This window comes from Ranitomeya imitator, chromosome 5 (assembly GCF_032444005.1).
Source record: "Ranitomeya imitator isolate aRanImi1 chromosome 5, aRanImi1.pri, whole genome shotgun sequence".
Lineage (NCBI taxonomy): Eukaryota > Metazoa > Chordata > Amphibia > Anura > Dendrobatidae > Ranitomeya > Ranitomeya imitator.
Genome location: NC_091286.1, coordinates 108544266 through 108553694, shown reverse-complemented (window position 1 = coordinate 108553694; position 9429 = coordinate 108544266). Strand labels below are relative to the sequence as shown.

At 50.3% G+C, this 9429-nt stretch overlaps 22 non-coding genes across 22 annotated transcripts; all 22 read left to right on the top strand.

Moving 5' to 3' along the window:
* The first annotated feature begins 289 nt into the window (after window positions 1-289).
* Window positions 290-405, top strand: LOC138639757 (U5 spliceosomal RNA). The gene has a single exon (XR_011313325.1). It is a non-coding gene; the product is annotated as a U5 spliceosomal RNA (small nuclear RNA).
* A 303-nt stretch (window positions 406-708) lies between these two features.
* On the top strand, window positions 709-824 carry LOC138640136 (U5 spliceosomal RNA). The gene has a single exon (XR_011313651.1). It is a non-coding gene; the product is annotated as a U5 spliceosomal RNA (small nuclear RNA).
* A 309-nt stretch (window positions 825-1133) lies between these two features.
* LOC138640096 (U5 spliceosomal RNA) lies at window positions 1134-1249 on the top strand. Its single transcript, XR_011313616.1, has one exon. It is a non-coding gene; the product is annotated as a U5 spliceosomal RNA (small nuclear RNA).
* Window positions 1250-1559: 310 nt separating this feature from the next.
* On the top strand, window positions 1560-1675 carry LOC138639310 (U5 spliceosomal RNA). The gene has a single exon (XR_011312898.1). It is a non-coding gene; the product is annotated as a U5 spliceosomal RNA (small nuclear RNA).
* A 310-nt stretch (window positions 1676-1985) lies between these two features.
* LOC138639592 (U5 spliceosomal RNA) lies at window positions 1986-2101 on the top strand. The gene has a single exon (XR_011313168.1). It is a non-coding gene; the product is annotated as a U5 spliceosomal RNA (small nuclear RNA).
* Window positions 2102-2411: 310 nt separating this feature from the next.
* On the top strand, window positions 2412-2527 carry LOC138639576 (U5 spliceosomal RNA). Its single transcript, XR_011313153.1, has one exon. It is a non-coding gene; the product is annotated as a U5 spliceosomal RNA (small nuclear RNA).
* Window positions 2528-2837: 310 nt separating this feature from the next.
* On the top strand, window positions 2838-2953 carry LOC138639296 (U5 spliceosomal RNA). Its single transcript, XR_011312885.1, has one exon. It is a non-coding gene; the product is annotated as a U5 spliceosomal RNA (small nuclear RNA).
* Window positions 2954-3263: 310 nt separating this feature from the next.
* On the top strand, window positions 3264-3379 carry LOC138639446 (U5 spliceosomal RNA). The gene has a single exon (XR_011313030.1). It is a non-coding gene; the product is annotated as a U5 spliceosomal RNA (small nuclear RNA).
* A 310-nt stretch (window positions 3380-3689) lies between these two features.
* Window positions 3690-3805, top strand: LOC138639608 (U5 spliceosomal RNA). Its single transcript, XR_011313184.1, has one exon. It is a non-coding gene; the product is annotated as a U5 spliceosomal RNA (small nuclear RNA).
* A 310-nt stretch (window positions 3806-4115) lies between these two features.
* LOC138639253 (U5 spliceosomal RNA) lies at window positions 4116-4231 on the top strand. Its single transcript, XR_011312844.1, has one exon. It is a non-coding gene; the product is annotated as a U5 spliceosomal RNA (small nuclear RNA).
* Window positions 4232-4541: 310 nt separating this feature from the next.
* LOC138639687 (U5 spliceosomal RNA) lies at window positions 4542-4657 on the top strand. Its single transcript, XR_011313258.1, has one exon. It is a non-coding gene; the product is annotated as a U5 spliceosomal RNA (small nuclear RNA).
* Window positions 4658-4967: 310 nt separating this feature from the next.
* Window positions 4968-5083, top strand: LOC138639650 (U5 spliceosomal RNA). The gene has a single exon (XR_011313223.1). It is a non-coding gene; the product is annotated as a U5 spliceosomal RNA (small nuclear RNA).
* A 310-nt stretch (window positions 5084-5393) lies between these two features.
* On the top strand, window positions 5394-5509 carry LOC138639242 (U5 spliceosomal RNA). The gene has a single exon (XR_011312833.1). It is a non-coding gene; the product is annotated as a U5 spliceosomal RNA (small nuclear RNA).
* A 310-nt stretch (window positions 5510-5819) lies between these two features.
* Window positions 5820-5935, top strand: LOC138639686 (U5 spliceosomal RNA). The gene has a single exon (XR_011313257.1). It is a non-coding gene; the product is annotated as a U5 spliceosomal RNA (small nuclear RNA).
* Window positions 5936-6245: 310 nt separating this feature from the next.
* LOC138639230 (U5 spliceosomal RNA) lies at window positions 6246-6361 on the top strand. The gene has a single exon (XR_011312822.1). It is a non-coding gene; the product is annotated as a U5 spliceosomal RNA (small nuclear RNA).
* A 310-nt stretch (window positions 6362-6671) lies between these two features.
* LOC138639685 (U5 spliceosomal RNA) lies at window positions 6672-6787 on the top strand. The gene has a single exon (XR_011313256.1). It is a non-coding gene; the product is annotated as a U5 spliceosomal RNA (small nuclear RNA).
* Window positions 6788-7097: 310 nt separating this feature from the next.
* Window positions 7098-7213, top strand: LOC138640121 (U5 spliceosomal RNA). Its single transcript, XR_011313638.1, has one exon. It is a non-coding gene; the product is annotated as a U5 spliceosomal RNA (small nuclear RNA).
* Window positions 7214-7523: 310 nt separating this feature from the next.
* On the top strand, window positions 7524-7639 carry LOC138639474 (U5 spliceosomal RNA). Its single transcript, XR_011313057.1, has one exon. It is a non-coding gene; the product is annotated as a U5 spliceosomal RNA (small nuclear RNA).
* A 310-nt stretch (window positions 7640-7949) lies between these two features.
* On the top strand, window positions 7950-8065 carry LOC138639124 (U5 spliceosomal RNA). Its single transcript, XR_011312723.1, has one exon. It is a non-coding gene; the product is annotated as a U5 spliceosomal RNA (small nuclear RNA).
* Window positions 8066-8375: 310 nt separating this feature from the next.
* LOC138639445 (U5 spliceosomal RNA) lies at window positions 8376-8491 on the top strand. The gene has a single exon (XR_011313029.1). It is a non-coding gene; the product is annotated as a U5 spliceosomal RNA (small nuclear RNA).
* A 310-nt stretch (window positions 8492-8801) lies between these two features.
* On the top strand, window positions 8802-8917 carry LOC138639218 (U5 spliceosomal RNA). The gene has a single exon (XR_011312811.1). It is a non-coding gene; the product is annotated as a U5 spliceosomal RNA (small nuclear RNA).
* A 310-nt stretch (window positions 8918-9227) lies between these two features.
* LOC138639434 (U5 spliceosomal RNA) lies at window positions 9228-9343 on the top strand. The gene has a single exon (XR_011313019.1). It is a non-coding gene; the product is annotated as a U5 spliceosomal RNA (small nuclear RNA).
* Window positions 9344-9429: the final 86 nt, after the last annotated feature.

The window sequence follows — 9429 nt, the reverse complement described above, 5'->3', positions numbered from 1 at the left end:
AGAATAAAGGAATGGGTGGGTGGGGTTTCGGTGGGAGACTGAACCCTGGGGTTCCTGGGAAAAGGCCCTCATTTGCATATTGTAGCCATGGATGGCCTTCTTCCGGGCAACGGAACAGGTGATGCTCTGTCAGCAGCATAGAACTGAGAACGGAGCATCCTGTGGAAGATGGGCTGTTGCCGTTTTTGTTTTTCCATCACCAAACCACGAACCCACTTCTAGGTGCTCTCCCCGGGCCAAGTGAGGGCTGCTGCCATGGTGGTAGGTCAGGAGGAGGCCTTTGCCCAGTATACTCTGGCTTCTCTTCAGAACGTAAAAATCTTTCACCTTTTACTAAAGATTTCCTTGGAGAGGAGCAAAACTAAGTTTTGTGGCAATTTTTGCATGCTCCAGCTTGCTGGGGCTTCCTTAATTGGGTTCAACAACAGAATAAAGTAATGGGTGGGTGGGGTTTCGGTGGGAGACTGAACCCTGGGGTTGCTGGGAACAGGCCCTCATTTGCATATTGTAGCCATGGATGGCCTTCTTCCGGGCAACGGAACAGGTGATGCTCTGTCAGCAGCATAGAACGGAGCAGCCTGTGGAAGATGGGCTGTTGCCGTTTTTGTTTTTCCATCACCAAACCACGAACCCACTTCTAGGTGCTCTCCCCGGGCCAAGTGAGGGCTGCTGCCATGGTGGTAGGTCAGGAGGAGGCCTTTGCACTGTATACTCTGGCTTCTCTTCAGAATGTAAAAATCTTTCGCCTTTTACTAAAGATTTCCGTGGAGAGGAGCAAAACTGAGTTTTGTGGCAATTTTTGCATGCTCCAGCTTGCTGGGGCTTTCTTAATTGGGTTCAACAACAGAATAAAGGAATGGGAGGTGGGGTTTTGGTGGGAGACTGAACCCTGGGGTTCCTGGGAAAAGGCCCTCATTTGCATTTTGTAGCCATAGATGGCCTTCTTCCGGGCAACGGAACATGTGATGCTCTGTCAGCAGCATAGAATTGAGAACGGAGCATCCTATGGAAGATGGGCTGTTGCCGTGTTTTTTTTTCCATCACCAAACCACGAACCCACTTCTAGGTGCTCTCCCCGGGCCAAGTGAGGGCTGCTGCCATGGTGGTAGGTCAGGAGGAGGCCTTTGCACAGTATACTCTGGCTTCTCTTCAGAATGTAAAAATCTTTCGCCTTTTACTAAAGATTTCCGTGGAGAGGAGCAAAACTGAGTTTTGTGGCAATTTTTGTATGCTCCAGCTTGCTGGGGCTTCCTTAATTGGGTTCAACAACAGAATAAAGTAATGGGTGGGTGGGGTTTCGGTGGGAGACTGAACCCTGGGGTTGCTGGGAAGAGGCCCTCATTTGCATATTGTAGCCATGGATGGCCTTCTTCCGGGCAACGGAACAGGTGATGCTCTGTCAGCAGCATAGAACTGAGAACGGAGCAGCCTGTGGAAGATGGGCTGTTGCCGTTTTTGTTTTTCCATCACCAAACCACGAACCCACTTCTAGGTGCTCTTCTCGGGCCAAGTGAGGGCTGCTGCCATGGTGGTAGGTCAGGAGGAGGCCTTTGCACAGTATACTCTGGCTTCTCTTCAGAACGTAAAAATCTTTCGCCTTTTACTAAAGATTACCGTGGAGAGGAGCAAAACTGAGTTTTGTTGCAATTTTTGCATGCTCCAGCTTGCTGGGGCTTCCTTAATTGGGTTCAACAACAGAATAAAGTAATGGGTGGGTGGGGTTTTGGTGGGAGACTGAACCCTGGGGTTGCTGGGAAGAGGCCCTCATTTGCATATTGTAGCCATGGATGGTCTTCTTCCGGGCAACGGAACAGGTGATGCTCTGTCAGCAGCATAGAACTGAGAACGGAGCATCCTGTGGAAGATGGGCTGTTGCCGTTTTTGTTTTTCCATCACCATACCACGAACCCACTTCTAGGTGCTCTCCCCGGGCCAAGTGAGGGCTGCTGCCATGGTGGTAGGTCAGGAGGAGGCCCTTGCCCAGTATACTCTGGCTTCTCTTCAGAACGTAAAAATCTTTCGCCTTTTACTAAAGATTTCCGTGGCGAGGAGCAAAACTGAGTTTTGTGGCAATTTTTGCATGCTCCAGCTTGCTGAGGCTTTCTTAATTGGGTTCAACAACAGAATAAAGGAATGGATGGGTGGGGTTTCGGTGGGAGACGGAACCCTGGAGTTCCTGGGAAAAGGCCCTCATTTGCATATTGTAGCCATGGATGGCCTTCTTCCGGGCAACGGAACAGGTGATGCTCTGTCAGCAGCATAGAACTGAGAACGGAGCATCCTGTGGAAGATGGGCTGTTGCCGTTTTTGTTTTTCCATCACCAAACCACGAACCCACTTCTAGGTGCTCTCCCCGGGCCAAGTGAGGGCTGCTGCCATGGTGGTAGGTCAGGAGGAGGCCCTTGCCCAGTATACTCTGGCTTCTCTTCAGAACGTAAAAATCTTTCGCCTTTTACTAAAGATTTCCGTGGAGAGGAGCAAAACTGAGTTTTGTGGCAATTTTTGCATGCTCCAGCTTGCTGGGGCTTCCTTAATTGGGTTCAACAATAGAATAAAGTAATGGGTGTTTGGGGTTTCGGTGGGAGACTGAACCCTGGGGTTGCGGGGAAGAGGCCCTCATTTGCATATTGTAGCCATGGATGGCCTTCTTCCGGGCAACGGAACAGGTGATGCTCTGTCAGCAGCATAGAACTGAGAACGGAGCAGCCTGTGGAAGATGGGCTGTTGCCGTTTTTGTTTTTCCATCACCAAACCACGAACCCACTTCTAGGTGCTCTCCCCGGGCCAAGTGAGGGCTGCTGCCATGGTGGTAGGTCAGGAGGAGGCCCTTGCCCAGTATACTCTGGCTTCTCTTCAGAACGTAAAAATCTTTCGACTTTTACTAAAGATTTCCGTGGAGAGGAGCAAAACTGAGTTTTGTGGTAATTTTTGCATGCTCCAACTTGCTGGGGCTTCCTTAATTGAGTTCAACAACAGAATAAAGTAATGGGTGGGTGGGGTTTCGGTGGGAGACTGAACCCTGGGGTTGCTGGGAAGAGGCCCTCATTTGCATATTGTAGCCATGGATGGCCTTCTTCCGGGCAACGGAACAGGTGATGCTCTGTCAGCAGCATAGAACTGAGAACGGAGCATCCTGTGGACGATGGGCTGTTGCTGTTTTTGTTTTTCCATCACCATACCACGAACCCACTTCTAGGTGCTCTCCCCGGGCCAAGTGAGGGCTGCTGCCATGGTGGTAGGTCAGGAGGAGGCCCTTGCCCAGTATACTCTGGCTTCTCTTCAGAACGTAAAAATCTTTCGCCTTTTACTAAAGATTTCCGTGGAGAGGAGGAAAACTGAGTTTTGAGGCAATTTTTGCATGCTCTAGCTTGCTGGGGCTTCGTTAATTGGGTTCAACAACAGAATAAAGTAATGGGTGGGTGGGGTTTCGGTGGGAGACTGAACCCTGGGGTTGCTGGGAAGAGGCCCTCATTTGCATATTGTAGCCATGGATGGCCTTCTTCCGGGCAACGGAACAGGTGATGCTCTGTCAGCAGCATAGAACTGAGAACGGAGCAGCCTGTGGAAGATGGGCTGTTGCCGTTTTTGTTTTTCCATCACCAAACCACGAACCCACTTCTAGGTGCTCTCCCCGGGCCAAGTGAGGGCTGCTGCCATGGTGGTAGGTCAGGAGGAGGCCTTTGCACAGTATACTCTGGCTTCTCTTCAGAACGTAAAAATCTTTCGCTTTTTACTAAAGATTTCCATGGAGAGGAGCAAAACTGAGTTTTGTGGCAATTTTTGCATGCTCCAACTTGCTGGGGCTTCCTTAATTGGGTTCAACAATAGAATAAAGTAATGGGTGTTTGGGGTTTCGGTGGGAGACTGGACCCTGGGGTTGCGGGGAAGAGGCCCTCATTTGCATATTGTAGCCATGGATGGCCTTCTTCCGGGCAACGGAACAGGTCATGCTCTGTCAGCAGCATAGAACTGAGAACGGAGCAGCCTGTGGAAGATGGGCTGTTGCCGTTTTTGTTTTTCCATCACCAAACCACGAACCCACTTCTAGGTGCTCTCCCCGGGCCAAGTGAGGGCTGCTGCCATGGTGGTAGGTCAGGAGGAGGCCTTTGCACAGTATACTCTGGCTTCTCTTCAGAACGTAAAAATCTTTCGCCTTTTACTAAAGATTTCCGTGGAGAGGAGCAAAACTGAGTTTTGTTGCAATTTTTGCATGCTCCAGCTTGCTGGGGCTTCCTTAATTGGGTTCAACAACAGAATAAAGTAATGGGTGGGTGGGGTTTCGGTGGGAGACTGAACCCTGGGGTTGCTGGAAAGAGGCCCTCATTTGCATATTTTAGCCATGGATGGCCTTCTTCCGGGCAACGGAACAGGTGATGTTCTGTCAGCAGCATAGAACTGAGAACGGAGCAGCCTGTGGAAGATGGGCTGTTGCCGTTTTTGTTTTTCCATCACCAAACCACGAACCCACTTCTAAGTGCTCTCCCCGGGCCAAGTGAGGGCTGCTGCCATGGTGGTAGGTCAGGAGGAGGCCCTTGCCCAGTATATTCTAGCTTCTCTTCAGAACGTAAAATTCTTTCGCCTTTTACTAAAGATTTCCGTGGAGAGGAGCAAAACTGAGTTTTGTGGCAATTTTTGCATGCTCCAGCTTGCTGGGGCTTCCTTAATTGGGTTCAACAACAGAATAAAGGAATGGGTGGGTGGGGTTTCGGTGGGAGACTGAACCCTGGGGTTGCTGGGAAGAGGCCCTCATTTGCATATTGTAGCCATGGATGGCCTTCTTCCGGGCAACGGAACAGGTGATGCTCTGTCAGCAGCATAGAACTGAGAACGGAGCAGCCTGTGGAAGATGGGCTGTTGCCGTTTTTGTTTTTCCATCACCAAACCACGAACCCACTTCTAGGTGCTCTCCCCGGGCCAAGTGAGGGCTGCTGCCATGGTGGTAGGTCAGGAGGAGGCCTTTGCACAGTATATTCTGGCTTCTCTTCAGAAAGTAAAAATCTTTCGCCTTTTCCTAAAGATTTCCGTGGAGAGGAGCAAAACTGAGTTTTGTGGCAATTTTTGCATGCTCCAGCTTGCTGGGGCTTCCTTAATTGGGTTCAACAACAGAATAAAGTAATGGGTGGGTGGGGTTTCGGTGGGAGACTGAACCCTGGGGTTGCTGGGAAGAGGCCCTCATTTGCATATTGTAGCCATGGTTGGCCTTCTTCCGGGCAACGGAACAGGTGATGTTCTGTCAGCAGCATAGAACTGAGAACGGAGCAGCCTGTGGAAGATGGGCTGTTGCCGTTTTTGTTTTTCCATCACCAAACCACGAACCCACTTCTAGGTGCTCTCCCCGGGCCAAGTGAGGGCTGCTGCCATGGTGGTAGGTCAGGAGGAGGCCTTTGCACAGTATACTCTGGCTTCTCTTCAGAACGTAAAAATCTTTCGCCTTTTACTAAAGATTTCCGTGGAGAGGAGCAAAACTGAGTTTTGTTGCAATTTTTGCATGCTCCAGCTTGCTGGGGCTTCCTTAATTGGGTTCAACAACAGAATAAAGTAATGGGTGGGTGGGGTTTCGGTGGGAGACTGAACCCTGGGGTTGCTGGAAAGAGGCCCTCGTTTGCATATTTTAGCCATGGATGGCCTTCTTCCGGGCAACGGTACAGGTGATGTTCTGTCAGCAGCATAGAACTGAGAACGGAGCAGCCTGTGGAAGATGGGCTGTTGCCGTTTTTGTTTTTCCATCACCAAACCACGAACCCACTTCTAAGTGCTCTCCCCGGGCCAAGTGAGGGCTGCTGCCATGGTGGTAGGTCAGGAGGAGGCCCTTGCCCAGTATATTCTAGCTTCTCTTCAGAACGTAAAATTCTTTCGCCTTTTACTAAAGATTTCCGTGGAGAGGAGCAAAACTGAGTTTTGTGGCAATTTTTGCATGCTCCAGCTTGCTGGGGCTTCCTTAATTGGGTTCAACAACAGAATAAAGGAATGGGTGGGTGGGGTTTCGGTGGGAGACTGAACCTTGGGGTTGCTGGGAAGAGGCCCTCATTTGCATATTGTAGTCATGGATGGCCTTCTTCCGGGCAACGGAACAGGTGATGCTCTGTCAGCAGCATAGAACTGAGAACGGAGCAGCCTGTGGAAGATGGGCTGTTGCCGTTTTTGTTTTTCCATCACCAAACCACGAACCCACTTCTAGGTGCTCTCCCCGGGCCAAGTGAGGGCTGCTGCCATGGTGGTAGGTCAGGAGGAGGCCTTTGCACAGTATACTCTGGCTTCTCTTCAGAACGTAAAAATCTTTCGCCTTTTACTAAAGATTTCCGTGGAGAGGAGCAAAACTGAGTTTTGTTGCAATTTTTGCATGCTCCAGCTTGCTGGGGCTTCCTTAATTGGGTTCAACAACAGAATAAAGTAATGGGTGGGTGGGGTTTCGGTGGGAGACTGAACACTGGGGTTGCTAGAAAGAGGCCCTCATTTGCATATTTTAGCCATGGGTGGCCTTCTTCCGGGCAACGGAACAGGTGATGTTCTGTCAGCAGCATAGAACTGAGAACGGAGCAGCCTGTGGAAGATGGGCTGTTGCCGTTTTTGTTTTTCCATCACCAAACCACGAACCCACTTCTAAGTGCTCTCCCCGGGCCAAGTGAGGGCTGCTGCCATGGTGGTAGGTCAGGAGGAGGCCCTTGCCCAGTATATTCTAGCTTCTCTTCAGAACGTAAAATTCTTTCGCCTTTTACTAAAGATTTCCGTGGAGAGGAGCAAAACTGAGTTTTGTGGCAATTTTTGCATGCTCCAGCTTGCTGGGGCTTCCTTAATTGGGTTCAACAACAGAATAAAGGAATGGGTGGGTGGGGTTTCGGTGGGAGACTGAACCCTGGGGTTGCTGGGAAGAGGCCCTCATTTGCATATTGTAGCCATGGATGGCCTTCTTCCGGGCAACGGAACAGGTGATGCTCTGTCAGCAGCATAGAACTGAGAACGGAGCAGCCTGTGGAAGATGGGCTGTTGTCGTTTTTGTTTTTCCATCACCAAACCACGAACCCACTTCTAGGTGCTCTCCCCAGGCCAAGTGAGGGCTGCTGCCATGGTGGTAGGTCAGGAGGAGGCCTTTGCACAGTATACTCTGGCTTCTCTTCAGAAAGTAAAAATCTTTCGCCTTTTACTAAAGATTTCCGTGGAGAGGAGCAAAACTGAGTTTTGTTGCAATTTTTGCATGCTCCAGCTTGCTGGGGCTTCCTTAATTGGGTTCAACAACAGAATAAAGTAATGGGTGGGTGGGGTTTTGGTGGGAGACTGAACCCTGGGGTTGCTGGGAAGAGGCCCTCATTTGCATATTGTAGCCATGGATGGTCTTCTTCCGGGCAACGGAACAGGTGATGCTCTGTCAGCAGCATAAAACTGAGAACGGAGCATCCTGTGGAAGATGGGCTGTTGCCGTTTTTGTTTTTCCATCACCATACCACGAACCCACTTCTAGGTGCTCTCCCCGGGCCAAGTGAGGGCTGCTGCCATGGTGGTAGGTCAGGAGGAGGCCCTTGCCCAGTATACTCTAGCTTCTCTTCAGAACGTAAAAATCTTTCGCCTTTTACTAAAGATTTCCGTGGAGAGGAGCAAAACTGAGTTTTGTGGCAATTTTTGCATGCTCCAGCTTGCTAGGGCTTCCTTAATTGGGTTCAACAATAGAATAAAGTAATGGGTGTTTGGGGTTTCGGTGGGAGACTGAACCCTGGGGTTGCGGGGAAGAGGCCCTCATTTGCATATTGTAGCCATGGATGGCCTTCTTCCGGGCAACGGAACAGGTGATGCTCTGTCAGCAGCATAGAACTGAGAACAGAGCAGCCTGTGGAAGATGGGCTGTTGCCGTTTTTGTTTTTCCATCACCAAACCACGAACCCACTTCTAGGTGCTGTCCCCGGGCCAAGTGAGGGCTGCTGCCATGGTGGTAGGTCAGGAGGAGGCCCTTGCCCAGTATACTCTGGCTTCTCTTCAGAACGTAAAAATCTTTCGCCTTTTACTAAAGATTTCCGTGGAGAGGAGCAAAACTGAGTTTTGTGGCAATTTTTGCATGCTCCAACTTGCTGGGGCTTCCTTAATTGGGTTCAACAACAGAATAAAATAATGGGTGGGTGGGGTTTCGGTGGGAGACTGAACCCTGGGGTTGCTGGGAAGAGGCCCTCATTTGCATATTGTAGCCATGGATGGCCTTCTTCCGGGCAACGGAACAGGTGATGCTCTGTCAGCAGCATAGAACTGAGAACGGAGCATCCTGTGGAAGATGGGCTGTTGCTGTTTTTGTTTTTCCATCACCATACCACGAACCCACTTCTAGGTGCTCTCCCCGGGCCAAGTGAGGGCTGCTGCCATGGTGGTAGGTCAGGAGGAGGCCCTTGCCCAGGATACTCTGGCTTCTCTTCAGAACGTAAAAATCTTTCGCCTTTTACTAAAGATTTCCGTGGAGAGGAGGAAAACTGAGTTTTGAGGCAATTTTTGCATGCTCTAGCTTGCTGGGGCTTCGTTAATTGGGTTCAACAACAGAATAAAGTAATGGGTGGGTGGGGTTTCGGTGGAAGACTGAACCCTGGGGTTGCTGGGAAGAGGCCCTCATTTGCATATTGTATCCATGGATGGCCTTCTTCCGGGCAACGGAACAGGTGATGCTCTGTCAGCAGCATAGAACTGAGAACGGAGCAGCCTGTGGAAGATGGGCTGTTGCCGTTTTTGTTTTTCCATCACCAAACCACGAACCCACTTCTAGGTGCTCTTCCCGGGCCAAGTGAGGGCTGCTGCCATGGTGGTAGGTCAGGAGGAGGCCTTTGCACAGTATACTCTGGCTTCTCTTCAGAACGTAAAAATCTTTCGCCTTTTACTAAAGATTTCCGTGGAGAGGAGCAAAACTGAGTTTTGTTGCAATTTTTGCATGCTCCAGCTTGCTGGGGCTTCCTTAATTGGGTTCAACAACAGAATAAAGTAATGGGTGGGTGGGGTTTTGGTGGGAGACTGAACCCTGGGGTTGCTGGGAAGAGGCCCTCATTTGCATATTGTAGCCATGGATGGTCTTCTTCCGGGCAACGGAACAGGTGATGCTCTGTCAGCAGCATAGAACTGAGAACGGAGCATCCTGTGGAAGATGGGCTGTTGCCGTTTTTGTTTTTCCATCACCATACCACGAACCCACTTCTAGGTGCTCTCCCCGGGCCAAGTGAGGGCTGCTGCCATGGTGGTAGGTCAGGAGGAGGCCCTTGCCCAGTATACTCTGGCTTCTCTTCAGAACGTAAAAATCTTTCGCCTTTTACTAAAGATTTCCGTGGAGAAGAGCAAAACTGAGTTTTGTGGCAATTTTTGCATGCTCCAGCTTGCTGGGGCTTTCTTAATTGGGTTCAACAACAGAATAAAGGAATGGATGGGTGGGGTTTCGGTGGGAGACTGAACCCTGGGGTTCCTGGGAAAAGG